We start from the raw sequence: 23,436 nt of genomic DNA, 5'->3' as shown, positions 1-23,436 counted from the left end.
CCCATGACACTCTTGGCTTCGTTATTAGGTAAAGCCACCAATTCTACCCATTTAGAAACATAGTCAATAGCCACCAAGATGTACTTCATGCCTCCAGAGCTTACAAAGGGCCCCATAAAATCAATCCCCCAAACATCGAACACCTCAACTTCCATTACAAAGTTCATAGGCATCTCTTGCCTCCTATAAATATTCCCCTGCCATTGACACTGATCACCAAACGCACCATCAAATTTGCATCATGAAAGAGAGTAGGCCAATAGTAACCACATTCGAGAACCTTTGCAGCAGTCCTCGCACCACTATGATGTGCCCCAACTGGAGAGTCGTGGCAAGCCTTTAAAATCTCTAATACTTCACTCTCTGGAACGCAACACTGAATAATGTTATCAGCATAAGTTCTGAATAAGTATGGTTCATCCCAATAGTACTGACGAACATCCCGCAAGAACTTCTTTTTCTAATAAGACTTGACCTCGTCAGGAATGATACCAGTCACCAAGTAATTAGCAAAATTCGCATACCAAGGTGCCACTTGCATAGATACCGCCAACACTTGCTTATCTGGAAATACATCTTCAATATCAAGTTCTTCTGCTGGCACCCCAGTTTCCTCAAGCCTAGAGAGATGGTCAGCAATCTGATTTTCGGACCCCTTTCGATCTTTTACCTCGAAATCAAACTCTTGTAACAAAGGACCCAACGAATCAGTCACGGCATAGGTTCCTTCTTTGCCATCAGATACCTCAACGCAGCATGGTCAATCTACACCATGACCTTGGACCCTAACAAATAGGCCTGAAACTTCTCAAAAGCATATAATATAGCAAGCAGCTCTTGCTCAGTCACCGTGTAGTTCATCTGCGCCGCATTAAGTGTCCTACTAGCATAGTAGATTGGGTGAATAATTTTATTGTGCCTCTGGCTAAGAACAAAGCCTTTCGCAAAACCACTAGCATCACACATACTCAAAAGGCAAGGACTAATCAGGAGTAACAATAACAGAAGCAGCAGTGAGGCGTTCCTTTAATTCATCAAATGCCTTTCGGCACTTATCATCAAACTCAAACTTAGCCTCTTTTTCAAGAATCATGCACATCGGGTTAGTAATCTTGGAGAAATCTTTGATGAAGCGCCTGTAGAACCTAGAATATCCCAAGAAACTTCGGACACCTTTGACTGAGATGGGTGGAGGAAGTTTTGCAATCACATCTTCGCTTGATCGACCTCAATTCCCTTTTCAGAGATTTTGTGACTGAGGACGATCCCTTCCTTTACCATAAAGTGGCACTTCTCCCAATTTAGCACAAGATTTGTCTCCTAACATCTTTTCAGCACTTGACCCAGATGGCCAAGATAATCATTAAACGAATCGCCCACAACAGATAAAACATCCATAAATACCTCCAAGAAGTCCTCTACCATGTCAGAAAAGATCGACATTGTCATACCCTATTTTAACCAAAGTAAAAATAGTTTATAACATTCCGGTAATTCCGGGGTTATTTAAAGTTAGGAGTCGCCACCTAATTATTCATGGTGAATTAGGGCACCTAAGTTTAATTAAAGTCATTATCTAAAGTCGATTTTATTTTAAAATCTACGAAACCGAAATTCGAGGTAAGGGTTCAACTAATCTAGAGGGAAGGTATTAGGCATCCTCTAAGATCCATTAATAATGGTTAACCGATCGGATTTATGTTAATTAGGCTAAAATGCGAATATAACATCTATGAAAATATTTTGTAGGCATTGCTAAAATTATAGATAAGAGTATAATAATGTTAAAAATAAGATTTGTAGAAAATATAGTAATTTGCATATAAGTGATAGCTTTTAAGAGAAGACCTTAGATAAAATTATGTCATATAGATATGTGATGTAGAAAATCTAAACTTATCTTTATAAGTAGGATGCAAAAGGAGGTGAGTTTTCTTTTTTTATTAACTTTATTTAACTATATTCGGCTAAAAGTATGCATAGTTGAATACGTCTTAAAATAATGTTTATAAAGTATACTTGGATTAATATTTACATATTAGTGACGTTTTGAAAAATTTTAAGATAGTAAAATAAAGTATGATTCCTTTGACTCAAAATATGTAGTCATGCTGTTTTGAAAACCAATAATTCTAAGAAAGATGAACATTATGAGTATTATAAATAACTTAATATAAAAAGAAGAAAATGAAATTTATGGAATTAATTATTGGTTTCACTTTTAGACTAACCACCCATTATACTAACATTAACCCATTAAACCTACTAAGGTTCATTCTAGCTAAGAAAACCAAAACAAAGTAAAATGTTAGTTGCATAATACAAGTTAGACACACAAAATAAAATAAAAGGGGGAGCAAATATAATTAATGGGCTCAGCCCATTGATTTTTGTGTTACCTCCATTAAAGAGGAGAGATGAGGGGACTGGCATTTTACCCGAAAAATGGAAAAACTACTTCTGATTTTCAGAGATTGTCGCGTCTTGAAGCAAAAAAGGGAAAACCCTTTCTCTGTCAATGACAGAGCTTGGGTGAATCAGATGTACAGCGGACGTTTTTGTGTGGAAATGGCAAGGCAAAGATGTGTAAAGTTAAAGGGGTTTTGTTCTTATGCTAGAAATGGAGATGAGGCGTGAAGAGAGACGAAGGGAAGGGAGAGAGAAAGGTGTGCGTGCGGAGCAACAAACGTTGCTGTTAGCTGGGAGAATACGAAAACATTTAAGGCTTTGCCCAAAATGGGCGGACAAGGTCTTGTGCGAGGTTAAAGGAAGCTGAGCTTTTTGGCTAAAATGGAGGAAAGAGGAAGAGGGAGGAGAGAGAGATGAAGGAGGCGTGAAGAGAGAGGGAGGGGAGATTAGGTTTTGTTTCCTTTGGGTTGGCTGATGAAGTAATGGGAATGGGTCGATCGGGTAGTGGGCTGGATCGGGTCGGGTAGGGAATTGGTTGGGTAAAAGGAGTGGGCTGCTCCTTTTGTGTTGGGCTGGCCGAGTGATGTTGTCGGGTAATGGGCTGTTGTTGGGTAAGGTTTTGTGATTTGGGCTCAAATGTTGGTCCGAAAATACTATTTTTGGGCTTCTAATTTGACTGAAAATTGTTGACCCTTCCTCCTCTACTCAATTATTCTTGGGCTTTTAGCTTAATAACTAGTACAAAATATATTATGTGAAGACAAATAGTAATTAGAGTATATAAAGTAAAAATTAATTTAACAAGTACGAATCCTAAAATGAAACGATGGCGAACCATTTAAAATTTGTGATAAAGTAATACTAGTAAAATAGTGAAAATGAAGGTAACAGTATTAATAGTAGTAGAAATAAAAAAAATAGTAGTGAAAATAAAATATTTAGCTCGTTAATAAATTTAGCAGCCCGAGGAAATAAATTAAAATAAAGGAGGGACAAAATTGGGTGTCAACAGATGCCCCTCTTCGACCGGAGACGATGTAAGATTTTTCAGGCGAAGAAGTTGACGTGGTAGCCAATTTTGTTCCGGCCAACAAATACGAACTTGGAAGAACTTGAGAAAATGCGTTAGGAGAATGGGTGGAAAATATTATAGGATGGAAGGAATTATGGCCGAACCCGTTTCGAATTGCCTACATATCTCGGGTTCTATGAGAATCAAGTTGTATGTAATTCGAAAGAAACGATCGATACCGACTCTACACTTTTTGCCCCAGTGTTGAATTATGGTGGGACTGGGATATAGAAAAGGATACAAGATTGTGAAAAAAGTTGATTGAGCAGAGTTTTAGCGGTGGATATGAAAAAAAAAATTAACCTACGTATCACGTGTTTGCGGACGTAGGAGGAGTTGAGTTCGAGAGTAGATTTGTGACCTTTGCTTGTGAGTTTGATATTCCTCTTCAGCAAATTTGCCCCAGTTCACTGTGTAAGATAAAGTTCCACGTTGTGCTGTGTCTCTGTATGTGGGTCGTACTTTCTGTCAAAAACTAAAATTCATGTCAAAATCAGTAATAAAGTCTGGGGTAAAGTTGGAAATGTAAATCTTATAAAGAATGTAAAATGATAATAAATATAAGTGTGAGAATGAAGATGAAGCCGTGTGGCTTATAATGAGGCCGTGTGGCCAATTGTTGTCTCTGGTTGTCTTCAGGGACTTGAATGAATGTGTGCTGTTTACGCTAAAGATGTAATAATATCTCTAGTTGTATTTGGCGACTTCAATGATAATAATAAAGTCTCCGGCTGTCTTCCGGGACTCGATGTCCGTGGAATTTTAAGGTAAAGTCGTTAAAGTAGGTAAAGTGGATGGTAAAGTAAAGTAATAAAGTAGAGAGTAAAGTAAAAGTGTAGCCGTTTGGCTTATGTGATGTCTCCGGTTGTTTTCGGGACTCGATGATATGATATCTCCGGTTGTCTTCGGAGACTTGATGAAAATTTCCATAAAGTCCGGGGTAAAGTCGTAAAGTGGATGATGCTCCGGTTGTCTTCAGAGGCTTAACGATAATTCCTGTAAAGTTCAGGGTAAAGTCGTTAAAGTCGGTAAAGTGAATGATAAATTAGAGAGTAAAGTCATAGTGTAGTCGTCTGGCTTATGCATAAGAGGCTATATAGCCGAATGATACCCCCGGTTGTCTTCGGACACTTAATGATAATCCCTGTAAAGTTCAGGATAAAGTTGTTAAAGTTGGTAAAGTAAATGATAAAGTAATTGGTAAAGTAAAGTGATGGTGTAACCGTTTGGCTAATGCGGAAGACGCTGAATGGCCAAATGATGCCTCCGGTTGTCTTCGGAGACTTAACGTTGATTCCTGTAAATTTCAGGGTAAAGTGATTAAAGTAGGTAAAGTGAATGATAAAATAATTGATAAAGTATGGAGTAAAGTAATAGAGTAGACGTTTGGCTGATGATATTGATGGTATTGTGACAGGCCGAATTAATGACACGTAATCCTGATTTAATTCGCCTTCGATCTCGACAACCTACGAAACAGGTGTATCTGTTAATAAAGTCATAAATTTATTGTGACAAAAATTAAATTAATTGAAAATAAAGTCGTTTGGCTTTTAAGGCGAGGCCATGATGGGCCAAATGACGCTTTTCGGCCAGGATTGATAGACTCGACTGTTGGTCTCGCGATGTTTTATTCCTGCACTCAAAGAAAAGTTCTTAGTTTGGGAGGGGGAAGTTGATTCGTGTTGACTCGAAGCTTGATGTTGTTGGCGCTCCATTCGTCTTGCTTGTTTGGATCTTGTGATCTCCGTTCAAGCCTCGGTAGATGAATAGTAGTGAAAATGATCGAAAGAAAGTATTTCATTTGAAAAGTATATATGTAAGTATATATATAAGGAAAGATATATACGTAAGTATATGTATGTAGGGAAAGATATATATGCAAATATATGTATGTAAGTTGTAAAATATTTTTGCCAACTTCAGATTGTGACACTTCTGAAACAATTGGAAAGTCATCTGTCTACAATACTTCCTGTCTAATAGCCTAAATATTATCGATGTCCACTTTTCTCTCGTCTATTTCTTTCAAGATATGCCCCAGTTTTGGCTCAGAAGGGTGTACTAAACTTATGTTATGGTGTGACCGAACCTTATATAGGTTTCCTACGTATCCCACCAAGGAATCAGGTCAGAACGTAGTTCATAAGGTACATAAAAGGGTTTGAAATTTTCTGATAAAGGGACCGAACCCGATGTGGATTGCCTACGTATCCCACCAAGGGAATCAGGTCAGCGTAGTTCTGTTATGTAAATGGCTGTTTGTTGGATTCTTATCTAATATGACTGATCCGTACGTTGAAAGTCTACGAATCCCACCGAGGGAATCAGGCCATACGTTGTTCTCCTTACATAAGTATTTTTGGATTTCCTGTTATAATGCAACCGAACCCTATGTGGGCTGCCTACGTATCCCACCACGGGAATCAGGTCAGCGTAGTTCGTACGTGTATTAAAGCAAAGGTTGCAAACTAGGTTGTCTAACCTAATGTCGTACTTTGATTTCTTCTTGAATTTCCAGCATTCAGGTTTATGTCATCACCTATCAGCTATTTCGTCTTCTTCCAAATGGAATCTTGTCTTATCCTCTAATTTCTTTATTATTCTCTCGAGGTGTACTTGGTTCATTCGTTCATTTTATGTCACAATCATGAAATTGGCAGATTTGATAATTTGTATACTAAAGTAAAATAGAAAATAACAAATAACAGACAGTTAAGGAAAATCAGAAATGCATTCATAGGTTACGCAATTTAAGCTCTCAAAAGATGAGGCAAAGCAACAAAAGTTTTGGGGCACGATTTAAGCCTCAATTTTTAAATCGTGCTATCTCAAAAAACGTTCACTACAGTTCAATCTACCAAGACTCCCGGCGAACCAGGGACGGAGTACAAGTCCAAATCTTGAGAGTTTCTCCTGGTTCGGCACCCAGATGGTCGGTGTCTTGGTGTTGTGAGTAGTTGTAGTAGCAATCTTCATTGGTGCTTGTTTTTGGATTGTTCCCATGGGAGCGACAAAGGTTGATGGCATGATGGCTTCTTTCACATCTCCATCTTCCTCAACAGTGATTGGCATTTTTATGAGTAGGTAGAGGGTTGTTGTCCACGTTAGGCCGAGCTCCGGTAAGTTGGATTGCTCCTTCCTTAATCAAGGCTTCGATTTTATTTTTGAGCCCATAGCAATCCTCAGTGTCGTGCCCAGCAACTCCAGAATGGTATGCACAACGTTAGGAGCCATCAAACCATCTTGGAATAGGATCGGTAATTTTCCCTTCAATCGGCTGTATCACGCCTGCAGCTTTCAGTCTTTCGAACAATTAAGCCAAGGGTTCAGCGAACCGAGTGTAATTATGGGTGTTTTTTATGTTAGGGTTAGGACGGGATTTAGGTGTGGTATGTGGTTGATTTTGGTAAGTGGGAGCTCGAACGGATTGATATGGACGTGGGTTTTGAGGTGGAGGTGCTCGGGGTTGGTAGTAGTTTGCTTGAGCGTTGTAGACAGGGTAAGGAGATAGTGGAGCTTGGTAAGGTTCAGCGTAGTGGTAAGGGTAGAAAGGTTGTTGTGGGTGGTTAAAGTATGTAACGGCTTGGCTTGGCTTATGCCCTTGGATGTTCATGACTGCAGCGACATCTTCTTTCTTCTTTTTTAACCCCGCTGATGGAACCAAATTGAATAGCTTTGTTTACAGCTTGCAAGGCCGTAAGATCCTGAATTTTTCCGGATTTGATTCCTTCTTCTAAGGCTTCTCCCATTCTGACAACTTCTGTGAATTTCTGCCCCATCATGCCTATCATTTTCTCATAGTATATACCAGCTTGGCATTCAATGAAGGTAGCGGTCATTTCTCTATCGCTCATCGGGGGTTGAACCCTGGCTGCTTCTGACCTCCAGCGTAACGCATACTCGCGGAATGACTCAGTTGACTTCTTGGTTAACTTGGTCATGTAGACCCTGTCTGGTGTGATGTCGGTGTTGAAACTGAATCAGTCCATAAAGTCTTGGGCCATATCGCTCCAACCACGCCATTTACGGACGTCATGTTATGTGTACCAAGTAAGAGCCTCACCAGATAAGCTTCTTATGAACAGCTTCATCCTTATGTTCTGGTCTCTACCAACTCCGACCAGTTTGTCACAATAAGCCCTTAAGTGTGTATAAGGGTCGCCTGTCCCATTGAATGTATCAAATTTTGGCGGCTTGTAGCCTACGGGCAAATCGACGTCAGGCTGGACACACAGATCTTCGTATTCTACACTCTTACTTCCCCTAGCAACTTGAAGGTTTCTCATTGCTTCTTTGAGACTGTGGATCTCTTTTAACAACATATCATCCGCCCTCGCTTTTGCCTCCTTTTCCATTTCCTCGTATTGATCCACCTCGGGCTAGAACCTGACCGTTACTGGGTTGGTAAAGGCTTGTGTTTCCGCTGCATATACCGAAGGAACATATTATGCATTAGGAGTGACAAAATGTGCCCCTTGTTATGTTGGGTTGGATAAGTTTGGACGGGATGTGTGTTGTAGGTGGTATTTGTAGGTAGTTGGTTTGGTGGGTTTGGAAGAGTAGTTGTAAGTGGTGGATTAGTGTTGGTGGGTAAAGGAATGTAAGGAGTATGAACTAGTAATTGATTTGGTGGGTTGACGGGTGGTGGATTCGGAGTAGCGTAGGTAGTGTAAGTGGGTGGTTGACTCTGTGGAGGAGTATAGAAGTATGATGGATTTGGTGGATTTGCGAGGGTGATTGGAGGAAAGTTGTTGTTGGTAGGTGCATTGTTTTATGGACGAAAATGTTCAGGAACTGGAGATTCGAGTGATGGAAAACGAGGTGGGTTCGGTGCGACACTTCTGGGTTCATGAGGTGGACTTTGAAGTGTAACAGATAGGTTGGTCTGGTCCCTAACCCGATTTAGTTCGCCACATAGGTCCTCAATCTCTTGAGTCAGGCGGGCGATATGTTCGTCATGTTGAATAGTGGTTCTATGTTCGGAAGTCTCGGGAGGATCACTACAGATCACGATGTTTTCCAAACCGGTTGAAATAGGTGCGGCTGGATTAGACATAATAATTTCCTTTCCTTGAACAACCCAACTGCGCCGAGGTAACGATGACGTCTTTGACCTTGTAAGGTATGGGTGATCGGCCAGCTCGAATGTCAACACGAATCAACTCTTTTGGGAATAAAAATAAAAGAAAAACAAAAAATGCAAATGATATTAGTTTCATTAGCACATCTAGGCAAAGTCATGATCACGTAAAGTTAAGTAAGTCATGTAGCAAATAAGTCATCAAGTAAAGTCAAACAAGTTGTCAACAAATGTAAATGAGTATATCAAACAATAATGCGTCCTAATATGCATGTGACCTCTTTGCGCCAGAGGTAGGCCTAACGTTTGTTTGAAGGGTAAAGTGTGCCATAATACTTCATCCCGTTGCTTTTGGCTAATTAAACAAGTTCTAATTCCCGAAATAAAGTACAAAAGTAATGTAATTTTATTACATACCAAATGAATACAATGTAAAGTATTTCCTACTCCAAATAAAGTAAATACAATTTCCTATGTCTAAATGTACAGCTCCATTTTGTGGTGTCCTTGGTCTTCGTCGATTGTGGATCACGGACGTACTCCAATATATACCTGTCACAGAAACGTTAGTCATTCCCTCCCTCATAAATTTTAATTAATTAAAGCAAATAGTCAATATTTAGGCACAGTTATCCTTCAAACATGCATATAAAGTATGATTATTGTCACTTGGGGTCGTGAACCCACTTGGACGTTTTGGGTAAAGTCATCTAATGGGTTTAATACACCAAGGGTATTAAACCTCCTAGTTCATGAAATGTATGCTCCTAATACAGGGTGTTGGTTTAGCTCTATCTTAGGCTGACTAAGAGTGGGATTCTTATGATACAAGGTTCTCCCAAGTGGACAACTTGGGAGTGGAATGTCTGTGGTTGTCGACTGCACCGCCGATCGACTAAATCCACAAGATCAATCCAACTAAAGGGTAATTTTGTAGTGTACGGCCGCGAACCGCGAAACCGCTTTAAGTGTGTGAATTTTTCAGGAGTGGAGGAAAGTGATACAGAATGACAATTTATCAAAGCAGTAACATTTAAACAGTTTATATCAAACAAACAATTAATCACGCGAGCAATTAATGGCATGTAAAACAGTTTAGGCAAATAAAGTAACTAAATTAGCACACAAAGCCTAATTAAAAAAACTAAGTCTGTTTGGTTAGAACCTAAGTGATTCCCCAGCGGAGTCGCCAAGCTGTCATACCCTATTTTAACCGAAGTCAAAATAGTTTATAGCATTCCGGTAATTCCGGGGTTATTTAAAGTTAGGAGTCGCCACCTAATTATTTATGGTGAATTAGGGCACCTAAGGTTAATTAAAGTCATTATCTAAAGTCGCTTTTATTTTAAAGTCTACGAAACCGAAATTCTAGGTAAGGGTTCAACTAATCTAGAGGGAAGGTATTAGGCATCCTCTAAGATCCATTAATAATGGTTAACCGACCGGATTTATGTTAATTAGGCTAAAATGCGAATATAACATCTATGAAAATATTTTGTAGGCATTGCTAAAATTATAGATAGGAGTATAATAATGTTAAAAATAAGATTTGTAGAAAATATAGTAATTTGCATATAAGTGATAGCTTTTAAGAGAAGACCTTAGATAAAATTATGTCATATAGATATGGTGATGTAGAAAATCTAAACTTATCTTTATAAGTAGGATGCAAAAGGAGGTGAGTTTTCTTTTTTTATTAACTTTATTTAACTATATTCGGCTAAAAGTATGCATAATTGAATACGTCTTAAGATAATGTTTATAAAGTATACTTGGATTAATATTTACATATTAGTGACGTTTTGAAATTTTTAAGATAGTAAAATAAAGTATGATTCCTTTGACTCAAAATATGTAGTCATGATGTTTTGAAAACCAATAAATCTAAGAAAGATGAATATTATGAGTATTATAAATAACTTAATATAAAAAGAAGAAAATGAAATTTATGGAATTAATTATTTGTTTCTCTTTTAGACTAACCACCCATTATACTACCATTAACCCATTAATCCTACTAAGGTTCATTCTAGCTAAGAAAACCAAAACAAAGTAAAATGTTAGTTGCATAATACAAGTTAGACACACAAAATAAAATAAAAGGGGGAGCAAATATAATTAATGGGCTCAGCCCATTTTAGAACTGCTACTGCATGTCGCTGTTGGGCTTTGGCCCAGTTTCTTCTCTTTTTTTTTCGCTGGTGGACTGACTCGAGAGGAAAATTTCATTGGGCTTTGGCCCAACACCGAATGCGGAAGATGATGAGTCCCAAATTAGGACTCCATTTCTTTTATAGGTGTAGTGAACGAGGGCTCGGGTCTCGGATCTACGTTCGAAGACGACGAACAGAGGGTGCTCCGATTAAACCCAAAATTTCGATTGTATGAAAATATAGTGATTTAGAGTAATACACGGCTACTGTTTTTTGAGACCCGAAAAAGAACTCAATTTCAACAAATCCAAGATTTTGAGTAATAGTCAGAAATATCGAAATGTTAAATGTGGTAAAATCGGTTGTTCCCCAAAAAAAAAAAAAACCTTTCGGCTGTGGAACTCGAAGTCATTTTATAGGTGGTAAAGGCTAGGGTTTTGTTTTGAGCTTGAGATTTTTGGCTCCAAACAAAGTTCAAAGAGCCGTTTGAAGTCAAGAATCGAATCTCTGCCAATCGATTTTTTCTTTCAAACCTATTTTGATTTTTGTGTTGACTCCATTAAAGAGGAGAGATGAGGGGACTAGCATTTTACCCGAAAAATGGAAAAGCTACTTCTGATTTTCAGAGATTGTCGCGTCTTGAAGCAAAAAAGGGAAAACCCTTTCTCTGTCAACGACAGAGCTTGGGTGAAGCAGATGTACAGCGGACGTTTTTGTGTGGAAATGGCAAGGCAAAGCTGTGTAAAGTTAAAGGGGTTTTGTTCTTATGCTAGAAATGGAGACGAGGCGTGAAGAGAGAGGAAGGGAAGGGAGAGAGAAAGGTGTGCGTGCGGAGCAACAAACGTTGCTGTTAGCTGGGAGAAAAAGAAAACATTTAAGGCTTTGCCCAAAATGGGCGGACAAGGTCTTGTGCGAGGTTAAAGGAAGCTGAGCTTTTTGGCTAAAATGGAGGAAAGAGGAAGAAGGAGGAGAGAGAGAGATGAAGGAGGCGTGAAGAGAGAGGGAGAGGAGATTAGGTTTTGTTTCTTTTGGGTTGGCTGATGAAATAATGGGAATGGGCCGATCGGGTAGTGGGCTGGATCGGGTCGGGTAGGGAATTGGTTGGGTAAAAGGAGTGGGCTGCTCCTTTTGTGTTGGGCTGGCCGAGTGATGTTTGGTACGCCCTATTTTGAACGGGTCCACGATAGTTTGCAACTTCACGGTTTTTCTAATTGGTTTTAAAAGGGTTAGAGTCGCCACCTAATTTTTAAGGAAAAATAGGAAACCTATATGTATTTGTGTGTCTACTCCATTTTTAGTCCGCGAAACCTATAAGATTCTAGATAAGGGTTTTATTTACCCCGAGGGGAAGGTACTAAGCATCCCTCAGAGCCTGCCCGAAGACAGTCCTTAGACTTAGTTTAACTGAACACTAGAGGGGGATTATCTATCTGTTTATCATTATTATTACCTGTTTTCAAAATGTTATGACTTCATGAAAAGCTACAGTAGGTGATAATATACTAAGTATATACAGTGTATAAAAACTTATTTATGTCAAGTATTCATAAATAATGTATAGTAAAAAAAAAGAATATCTATAAAAGAGTATAAGAGAATGTACCTCATAAGTATAAAAGTATATCTGTTAGTACAAAGAGTGTATATATATGTTAGTGTAAAGAATGTGTAACTATATTAAGAATATAAAAAATAATGTAAGACTATGTAAAAATAAATATATCAAGGATATAAAGAATGTGCATCTTATGTAATGTGCGTCTATGTATATTAAAAGAATGTATGCATATTAAACATATAAAGAACATATTTCAAGTGTAAAAGAGTGTTCGTCAAACCTAAAATGTATAAAGAATTGTATAACTTGGTATATTAGTGCATAAAGAATGTAAAAATAATTTATGAATATTCATTGGTGTAAAGATTTTATATAACGAAATTATTCAGAAAAGTGAAGTTTATTTGACTTGTTTCTACCGTTTAGTTAAAAAGAGTGTTTGTTTAATGAATATCCTATCAAAGAATAAGGAACAAAATAATTGTAAAAAGTATTGGTGAAAAATAAATATAAGAAATTGTGGATAAAAAATGAGTGAAAATGTGTAATACCTCTAAAGAATAAAAGATTTGTAAACGCACGACTTTATATTTCCCTAGCGTCAAAATGTGGATTTAACTTAATTAAAATATGTATTAGTGTACACGAAACAATATAAAATGTAAGTTGTATTAAGAGTGTATGAAGAATATAAAATAAAGGATGGACTAGTATTTTTGCCTAAACGTCAAAAGTGTGAATTTATTTAACAAAGTATTTATACCAAGTCAATTTAATACAGTTATGAAAGTATTGACGGCCTAAGTCTTGCCTAAAGCGAATGACAATTTTAAGTTTAACAAACAAGGCGACAAGTAAATAAATATATCAACCCGTCATTCCAAAAACTAAAGTTTCCACTATACTATGAGTTTATGTTTTGTATAGTTATAAAAAAAAATGCAGAAAGTAAATACAAACAGTGATCCGATGAAGTCTTTGGGTTCCTTCCGAGTGTCATCTTCGGGATGTATCTCCGGGTACCTGTATAAACACTTAGTAAAAATATTAGTAAGAGAATAAATAACAATCGGATGAATTATAAAAATAATGAATAAACTTAAAATAAAAAAACTCGTCTTTTGTACATGAGAGGCCTTGGAAATCGACGGAAATTTCTTCATCGGCCATTTGGGTTTAGTATTCGCCCAAAGAATTTAACTAAATGCGATAAAAAAGTTAACAGTACCATTGACCGCCAAAAGTATTTTTTTTTTCCGGGCACAAAGCCAACATTTATTTAGTAAAAGAAATGTAAAATCAGTCTGAATACAATGTAACATGGATGAATGCAGTACCAAACCAATAGCAAATTAGCTATAGCTAGATTACAACAGCAGCAATAACTAAAAAAATGAACTCGCAGAATATGCCCGATAAATGCAAAGACAGCGCCAATGATTTTCCAAAACAGTTAAGGCAACACAAAAATATTAAAGACAATAATAAACATAACAATGGTTTAATGTAACAACAGCAGAATTGGCAAACGTAGTAAAAAAAAAACGGGGCAGCCATTGTCGTCGAAAAAACCAGTGGTCGGAGCACAACGACTCCGGCCAGATCTGAAGAAAAAAAAAACAAAACACACACACACACGAAAACAAATCGTTAGAGGGGGAGGGAGATAGCAGCAGCGACTGGTGGTGTCGTTTGGTTGCTGGCTGCTCCGGTTCGCCGAAGCAGCGAAGAAGACAAGAAAAAGGGATGTTTTGGTGGCTTTATGGTGGTCAGAAAATAGAGGAGAAAAGCCGAGAGGAAAGAAGGCAGCGTTTTGGGAGAGAGAGAGAGATGACGTGGTGGAATCTAGTGGCGGTGATGTGGCAGTTGTTGTGGTGGTTGCGCTGGGCAATGGGGGGTGGAGGACGGAGGGCGTAGTGGGCTGGTGGAGTAGGTTCGTGGTTGTGTGGGTTGGTGTTCGCCGGAGCTCCGAGCTCCGGCGTGGAGGGGCTGGCGGCGGTGGGGTCGTGGAGAGAGAAGGTGAGGGGAGAGAAAATGTTTTGGGATTTAAAGGAAACAAAAATCTGAAAAATGTGAAATGTTGTGTGTGTTGTCTCAAAAAAAATATAACCCCCTCTATTCCTTTATAATACAAACTAACACCCTCTCTTGTCCAAAAAGTAATGATCTTCCCCCTCTTGTCCCCTTTACCCCTTTTAACCCTTATGTAAAAATGCAATAACTAATAGATCAATAACCCAACCCATCACCTCAAATGTCAACTTTTAAAAAGGTGACGAGACCTTGACTTGATCGAATTTTTGCTTTGCGTTTAAAAATTAATTGTTCCGATTTTTTCTGCACCGACGGACTATACTAAAATATAGTTAAATAATAATGTAAGTATAAAATATAAATATTAATGTATAAGATACAAAAATGTACTACTATAAAATAAAAGAAACAATTATTAATTGCACAAAAATGGTAGTATTACGCTGTACATGTGCAAAAATAATGATTCTTAAAAATGACAATAAATTGATAAAATTCCTAAAATAAGGATAATCATCAATAAATTGTCAAAAAATGTAAAAATGTGTAAAAAAAAATGTATTTCGCGCTCTAAAACGTTAATTTTAAGCACGGCGAGCCAAAATTAGGTGTCAACTGCTTGTCCCTCTTCGACCGGAGACGATGAAAGAGTTTTCGGACGAAGACGTTGACGTGTAGCCTATTTTGGCTCAGCAAAGAATTACTAAAAGGATATGTACGGAGAAAGAAGCCAGACGTTGATAGAGCTTTGACAATACTCCCCGTCCGCCGGCAGGGTTGTGATAAAAAAGAAAAATGATAAAAAGGGAAGGATTATTCAGGTCCGAAAAACATTCGCGCACTCACGTCATCGCTTCCAAAATTGCCCCAGTGTCGAGCTACGAGACGCTGGGAAGGTCCAAGATTGTATACTTGCTGGGGAAAGAATGATTCTCGCCCCGATGTGACCGAACTCTGCATAGAGCTTCCTACATATCTCATCAATCACGAGAATCAGGTCAATGTAGTTCGAAATATGATGACTAATGGATGTTGTGGCAAATTTTGATCGTCCGATCAAAATTTTGCCCCAGTGTTGTTGGAGTGGTCCTAGCCGGTGTGGGACGAGGAACGGTCGTGCTCGAATTCGAGTTACCTACACATCCCTGAAATGGGAGTCAGACCGATTGTAGTTCGGGAAAATGATTTGGGGAGGAAAATGATGTATTGCTATAGGGGTGACCAAACTCAGAGCCATGGATTAAAATGGACTATAAAGTTGTATGTCGGGACCCTGATGAAAAGATCGGGTTGTGTGCCGAAGCTTTGAATGGGGAGGAGTCCTGGATTGTGTGTGAAGACCATGATGCATACTCCGGTTTGTGTGCCGGAGCCTTAAAATGAAATGAAATCTCGTGTTATGTGTCGAGATCCTGATGCATACTCTGCTTTGTGTGCCAGAGCTTTGAAATGGAATACCCGTATTTGAAGGTGGGCGCCCGCATTAGAAGGTGGGCGCCTGAACTAAAATTAAAATACCCGCATTAGAAGGTGGGCGCCTGACTGAATTTAAAATACCCGCATTATGAGGTGGGTGCCTGAACTGAAATTTAAAATACCCGCATTAGAAGGTGGGCGCCTGACTGAATTTAAAATACCCGCATTATGAGGTGGGTGCCTGAACTGAAATTTAAAATACCCGCATTAGAAGGTGGGCGCCTGAACTGAAATTAAAATACCCGCATTAGAAGGTGGGCACCTGACTGAATTTAAAATACCCGCATTATGAGGTGGGTGCCTGAACTGAAATTTAAAATACCCGCATTAGAAGGTGGGCGCCTGACTAAATTTAAAATACCCCCATTATGAGGTGGGTGCCTGAACTGGAATTTAAAATACCCGCATTAGAAGGTGGGCGCCTTGACTGAAATTAAAATACCCGCATTAGAAGGTGGGCGCCTTGACTGAAATTTAAAATACCCGCATTAGAAGGTGGGCGCCTGAACTGAAATTAAAATACCCGCATTAGAAGGTGGGCGCCTGATTGAATTTAAAATACCCGCATTATGAGGTGGGTGCCTGAACTGAAATTTAAAATACCCGCATTAGAAGGTGGGTGCCTGACTGAATTTAAAATACCCGCTTTAGAAGGTGGGCGCCTGTAAAAATGTACTTGAAATGAAAATACCCGCATTAGAAGGTGGGCACCTGTAAAAATGTACTTGAAATGAAAATACCCGCATTAGAAGGTGGGCACCTGTAAAAATGTACTTGAAATGAAAATACCCGCATTAGAAGGTGGGCGCCTGTAAAAATGTACTTGAAATGAAAATACCCGCATTAGAAGGTGGGCGCCTATTTTTTTTTTTTTTTTTGATGCATTTTCTGTTGTTTTTGTTGTAAAGAATATTGCAAAATGAAGAAGTGAGGAGAGAATCACGTCTTGACTTCAGTTGGTACCAATAATTAGTTTTGCGCATAAGAATTCTGTCAATTTCTTCCCAGCTAACCGAGATTGACTTCGTGATAGTTCTACAGCTTCAAGTGGTACCTCAAACATACTTAAGTATCGACAAGATTTGTTCGTCTTGATTCAAGTAAATGTTTTGAACTATACCTATCCTCATATTTCAAGTGCCCTCACTAGAAAGAAAGTCCCTTTTTCACACATATTCAGTATTTATTTATTTTTTACTTTGGGACGTCTAGAGAAGTACACTCACACTCAGAAGGATGTTCAATGCATGCAATTGTGATACCATAGGCTTGGCCGTCATGTAAGTATCCACTAATGTGAGAACCCTTCGCACAGGATCACGTAGGGCTTGTTACGGGTGTGTATTGTAGGCTTGGAAAAATAGTAGGATATTATTTGGGTAGGGAGTGACTAATTCTTCCCTGAGCGTTGCACTATGTCCGTGCTTGGTATTTGTGTGCTCTAACGCTGATCTGCTTCGTTTTGTTGTCCCTTTCTTTTGTATTTGTGCGACTTCTTTTGCAAGTTGGAGCCCCTTTTTTTTTTTTTGGAGTTCGGGGTTGTATGCCCGAGATTCTGTGGGGATTAAGAGAATTGACCTGGGTTGTATGCCCGAAGTCCTGATGTTAATTCCGGGTTGTATGCCGGAATGTGAAAAATAAAGATGAATGACGGGTTGTATGCCCGAGATCCTGAATGATGTCTGATGATTTTTTTTTTGTTGGGCTCCTTCTTGCTTTGGAGGTCGTTCTTCGTCTTTGTTTTCCTCGGACTGTTGAATCTTTTTTTTTTTTTTTGGAAGCTTCAGCTTGGATCTCTTATCCACGGTTGCACATTTCTATGCGCTCAGGGAGGTTGGGCCAAGAGAGGGATAGTGCGTATAAGCACTCAGAAATGGTATAGTCTTATGATGTGGTTGTCAAAGAAAAGGCTTTAGGCTCAAAGGGGGAATGCTAGGGATAACGTCATTTGGTAGGCTAGAACGGCTCAAACGGGTCAAAGAAGGCCTACGATCCTTTCCTATACCAAGTGTTACTCATAATTTCGCCTCAACAGACATTCAGGCCAAGTTCTAGATCACAATGCAAATGCAATTGAACGTTATCTAAAGCTCACCACATAATGCACATGAAACAATGAGGTTGGTTTTATTCTTGTATTACGAGCATGCAAGAGAATTTTTCAAGTGTCACTTAAAGTGTGAATGAGAGGTACCAAAAGAATCTATGGTTTACCACGAAGTCAGTCCTCTCCATTCTATCGATTGTTACTTGTTTCTTTCCTATGCATATTCCTAACTGTGTTGGTACCAATCAAGTCAAAGACATGAATCTAAAATTTATTTATTTTTATTTTTATTTTTATTTATTTTGTATTTTTTGAATAAGGGGTACCGAACCCGAGCAGGGTTGCCTACGTATCTCATTTTTTTATGAGAATCAGGTGCGCGTAGTTCGTGCAGAGAGGTAAGAACAAAGATTTTTTTTTCTTTCAAATACTTTTTTTTTTTGAATAATGAATACCGAACCCCAAAGGGCTGCCTACGTATCTCATCAAAGAAGAGAATCAGGTGTGCGTAGTTCTTGCAGAGAGGTAAGAACAAAGTTTTTTTTTTTTTTGTGATTTTCAAATAATTTTCAGACTTTTTATTTTTTATTTTTTTGAATAATGAATACCGAACCCAAAAGGGCTGCCTACGTATCTCATCAAAGAAGACAATCAGGCGTGCGTAGTTCTTGCAGATAAGATGTAAAAGAGGTGCCGATTGAAGGCAGAGTTTTGCAGGTACTCCGACAGATGGCAGAAGGGTGCGTCCATTGTAGGCAAGGGGCTTTTGAAAATTATCCAGGAAGGGACCAATCATAGGCTCAGAGCTTGGACAGCACTATGGTAGGCGGTCAGAAAAAATGAGCCGATCGCAGCCAGAGCATTGAAAATACTCTAACAGGAAGCCGAGAAGAAGGAGGTTAACTGTAGATGGAGCCTTGACATTACTCCAGTACGTTGACAAGATTGTGATGGAGGAAAAAGTTGGGCGTTACCAGAGCTTTGACACTACTCTGCATCCATTGGCATGGTTGGCTATGAGGAAATGTCAACGTCAGCGGAGCTTTAAAAACAATCCGCGTTCGCTGGAAAGGTGATAAGAGGGGATGCCGACCTTTACGGAGTTTCTAAAAATACTCCGCATCCATCGGTAAGATTGTAATTATTGCGTACCAAACTGTTTGCGGAGCTTTGACATTACTCCTTTTCAGTTGGCATGATTATTGTATAGTTGAGGGGGGTAGAATTTACATGTGTTGAACCCTTGGGGTTGAAAAATAAAGGCCGACACGCCAAAGTTCCATGGCTTGCGATTCTTGAAAGAAGAAAAGCTTATATCCCAGAATTTGGGACCAAAACTAGGTTATGGTTGGGGTAAGGCTGGTATTGCCGTTGTTGGGTTTTGGACTTGAAAGGGTTGATTGACGCTCTTAGAAGTCTTTTTGGAGAGCGTCTTTGAACTGCTCCAAAATAATTGTCCCGGTTTTTTATTCCGGTGAATTATTTTGAAACAGTGGGGAGACCGAACCCTTATGTAGGGTTGCCTACGTATCTTGCCAGGACAAGAATCAGGTCAGACGTAGTTCGGACAGATACTGTGTTGCATGTAATTTGTATGATTTCTATGAATTGGTAGTTGTATTGAAAAGAAGTGAGGATATGAACAAGAATTCGTACCTGGAAAAGTCTGTTCCAGAGATGGAAAGAATGTACAAGGTTGTATTGTATAAAAAAAGAATTGTAAAGTCAAAATGATGGTAGCAAAGGCTGGAAATGGGTATGAAAAATAATGTGGTTGTGAGGGTAGTCGTTAAGACCAAAAATAGGTGTGAGGGTTTGGAAATGTTCCAAGCTCAACACTAGTCAATCAAAATTGTCCGATAAAGCAGACGAGGTGGAAGAAGATATGTCTAGTATATATGTATGTCTAGTATATATGTACAACTAAAGAATGTCTAATATATATGTACAACTAAAGAATGTCTAATAAATACAGTATGTGAAACAAATAAAGAATATGTAAGATGCAAAAATCATGTAGCAAATAAAGAATGAAATTAATCCGGCTAGAGCAGTGATCAAAATTATACATACAACGGCCTAAGAATTCTAAGAGTAGATTCACCTAAGCTGATAAAGAATATTCGGAAAACTGCGAGATGGCAAGTAGTAAGACTAGCCCACCAATCTCTGAAACTAAGGAGTTTGAAGAAGGCTTGGAGGAGCGCAAAAGCACAACTCGCGTGCACAATGTGTGTATGTGTATGGCCAAAGACTCAATTGAAAGTGTGATGACAGTATAAAGAAAACAGTAACACGTAGTGTCTTCAATCAAATAAGGAACACAAGTTTGGCTTTAGCTCGTGTCCTTTCAAAGATAATATTGTAGCAGTTCACAATATATACATAACAAGTAATAATAATAAAAACAAATAAATAATCACATATCCCTCAAGTGCTCACTTAAACTAAGTCTGTTAAAGTCAAAACCTAGGTAAATCCCCAGCAGAGTCGCCATTCTGTTACGCCCTATTTTGAACGGGTCCAAGATAGTTTGCAACTTCACGGTTTTTCTAATTGGTTTTAAAAGGGTTAGAGTCGCCACCTAATTTTTAAGGAAAAATAGGAAACCTATATGTATTTGTGTGTCTACTCCATTTTTAGTCCGCGAAACCTATAAGATTCTAGATAAGGGTTTTATTTACCCCGAGGGGAAGGTACTAAGCATCCCTCAGAGCCTGCCCGAAGACAGTCCTTAGACTTAGTTTAACTGAACACTAGAGGGGGATTATCTATCTGTTTATCATTATTATTACCTGTTTTCAAAATGTTATGACTTCATGAAAAGCTACAGTAGGTGATAATATACTAAGTATATACAGTATATAAAAATGTATTTATATCAAGTATTCATAAAGAATGTATAGTAAATAAAAGAATATCTATAAAAGAGTATAAGAGAATGTACCTCATAAGTATAAAAGTATATCTGTTAGTACAAAGAGTGTATATATATGTTAGTGTAAAGAATGTGTAACTATATTAAGAATATAAAAAATAATGTAAGACTATGTAAAAATAAATATATCAAGGATATAAAGAATGTGCATCTATGTAATGTGCGTCTATGTATATTAAAAGAATGTATGCATATTAAACATATAAAGAACATATTTCAAGTGTAAAAGAGTGTTCGTCAAACCTAAAATGTATAAAGAATTGTATAACTTGGTATATTAGTGCATAAAGAATGTAAAAATAATTTACGAATATTCATTGGTGTAAAGATTTTATATAACGAAATTATTCAGAAAAGTGAAGTTTATTTGACTTGTTTCTACCGTTTAGTTAAAAAGAGTGTTTGTTTAATGAATATCCTATCAAAAGAATAAGGAACAAAATAATTGTAAAAAGTATTGGTGAAAAATAAATATAAGAAATTGTGGATAAAAAATGAGTGAAAATGTGTAATACCTCTAAAGAATAAAAGATTTGTAAACGCACGACTTTATATTTCCCTAGCGTCAAAATGTGGATTTAACTTAATTAAAATATGTATTAGTGTACACGAAACAATATAAAATGTAAGTTGTATTAAGAGTGTATGAAGAATATAAAATAAAGGATGGACTAGTATTTTTGCCTAAACGTCAAAAGTGTGAATTTATTTAACAAAGTATTTATACCAAGTCAATTTAATACAGTTATGAAAGTATTGACGGCCTAAGTCTTGCCTAAAGCGAATGACAATTTTAAGTTTAACAAACAAGGCGACAAGTAAATAAATATATCAACCCGTCATTCCAAAAAATAAAGTTTCCACTATACTATGAGTTTATGTTTTGTATAGTTATAAAAAAAAATGCAGAAAGTAAATACAAACAGTGATCCGATGAAGTCTTTGGGTTCCTTCCGAGTGTCGTCTTCGGGATGTATCTCCGGGTACCTGTAGAAACACTTAGTAAAAATATTAGTAAGAGAATAAATAACAATCGGATGAATTATAAAAATAATGAATAAACTTAAAATAAAAAAAAACCCGTCTTTTGTACATGGGAGGCCTTGGAAATCGACGGAAATTTCTTCATCGGCCATTTGGGTTTAGTATTCGCCCAAAGAATTTAACTAAATGCGATAAAAAAGTTAACAGTACCATTGACCGCCAAAAGTAATTTTTTTTTCCGGGCACAAAGCCAACATTTATTTAGTAAAAGAAATGTAAAATCAGTCTGAATACAATGTAACATGGATGAATGTAGTACCAAACCAATAGCAAATTAGCTATAGCTAGATTACAACAGCAGCAATAACTAAAAAAATGAACTCGTAGAATATGCCCGATAAATGCAAAGACAGCGCCAATGATTTTCCAAAACAGTTAAGGCAACACAAAAATATTAAAGACAATAATCAACATAACAATGGTTTAATGTAACAACAGCAGAATTGGCAAACGTAGTAAAAAAGAAACGGGGCAGCCATGGTCGTCGAAAAAACCAGTGGTCGGAGTACAACGACTCCGTCCAGATCTGAAGAAAAAAAAAACAAAACACACACACACACACGCGAAAAAAAATCGTTAGAGGGGGAGGGAGATAGCAGCAGCGATTGGTGGTGTCGTTTGGTTGCTGGCTGCTCCGGTTCGCCGGAGCAGCGAAGAAGACAAAAAAAAAGGGTTGTTTTGGTGGCGTTATGGTGGTCAGAAAATGGAGGAGAAAGGCCGAGAGGAAAGAAGGTAGCGTTTTGGGAGAGAGAGAGAGAGATGACGTGGTGGAATCTAGTGGCGGTGATGTGGCAGTTGTTGTGGTGGTTGCGCTGGGAAGTGGGGGGTGGAGGACGGAGGGCGTAGTGGGCTGGTGCAGTAGGTTTGTGGTTGTGTGGGTTGGTGTTCGCCGGAGCTCCGAGCTCCGGCGTGGAGGGGCTGGCGGCGGTGGGGTCGTGGAGAGAGAAGGTGAAGGGAGAGAAAATGTTTTGGGATTTAAAGGAAACAAAAATCTGAAAAATGTGAAATGTTGTGTGTGTTGTCTCAAAACAAATATAACCCCCTCTATTCCTTTATAATACAAACTAACACCCTCTCTTGTCCAAAAAATAATGATCTTCCCCCTCTTGTCCCCTTTATCCCTTTTAACCCTTATGTAAAAATGCAATAACCAATAGATCAAGAACGCAACCCATCACCTCAAATGTCAACTTTTAAAAAGGTGACGAGACCTTGACTTGATCGAATTTTTGCTTTGCGTTTAAAAATTAATTGTTCCGATTTTCTCTGCACCGACGGACTATACTAAAATATAGTTAAATAATAATGTATAAATAATAATGTAAGTATAAAATATAAATATTAATGTATAAGATACAAAAATGTACTACTATAAAATAAAAGAAACAATTATTAATTGCACAAAAATGGTAGTATTACGCTGTACATGTGCAAAAATAATGATTCTTAAAAATGACAATAAATTGATAAAATTCCTAAAATAAGGATAATCATCAATAAATTGTCAAAAAATGTAAAAATGTGTAAAAAAAAAATGTATTTCGCGCTCTAAAACGTTAATTTTAAGCACGGCGAGCCAAAATTAGGTGTCAACAATGTTGTCGGGTAATGGGCTGCTGTTG

The sequence above is a fragment of the Lycium barbarum genome, chromosome 10 (genome assembly GCF_019175385.1).
Source record: "Lycium barbarum isolate Lr01 chromosome 10, ASM1917538v2, whole genome shotgun sequence".
NCBI lineage: Eukaryota > Viridiplantae > Streptophyta > Magnoliopsida > Solanales > Solanaceae > Lycium > Lycium barbarum.
This window is presented reverse-complemented; position numbering follows the sequence as displayed.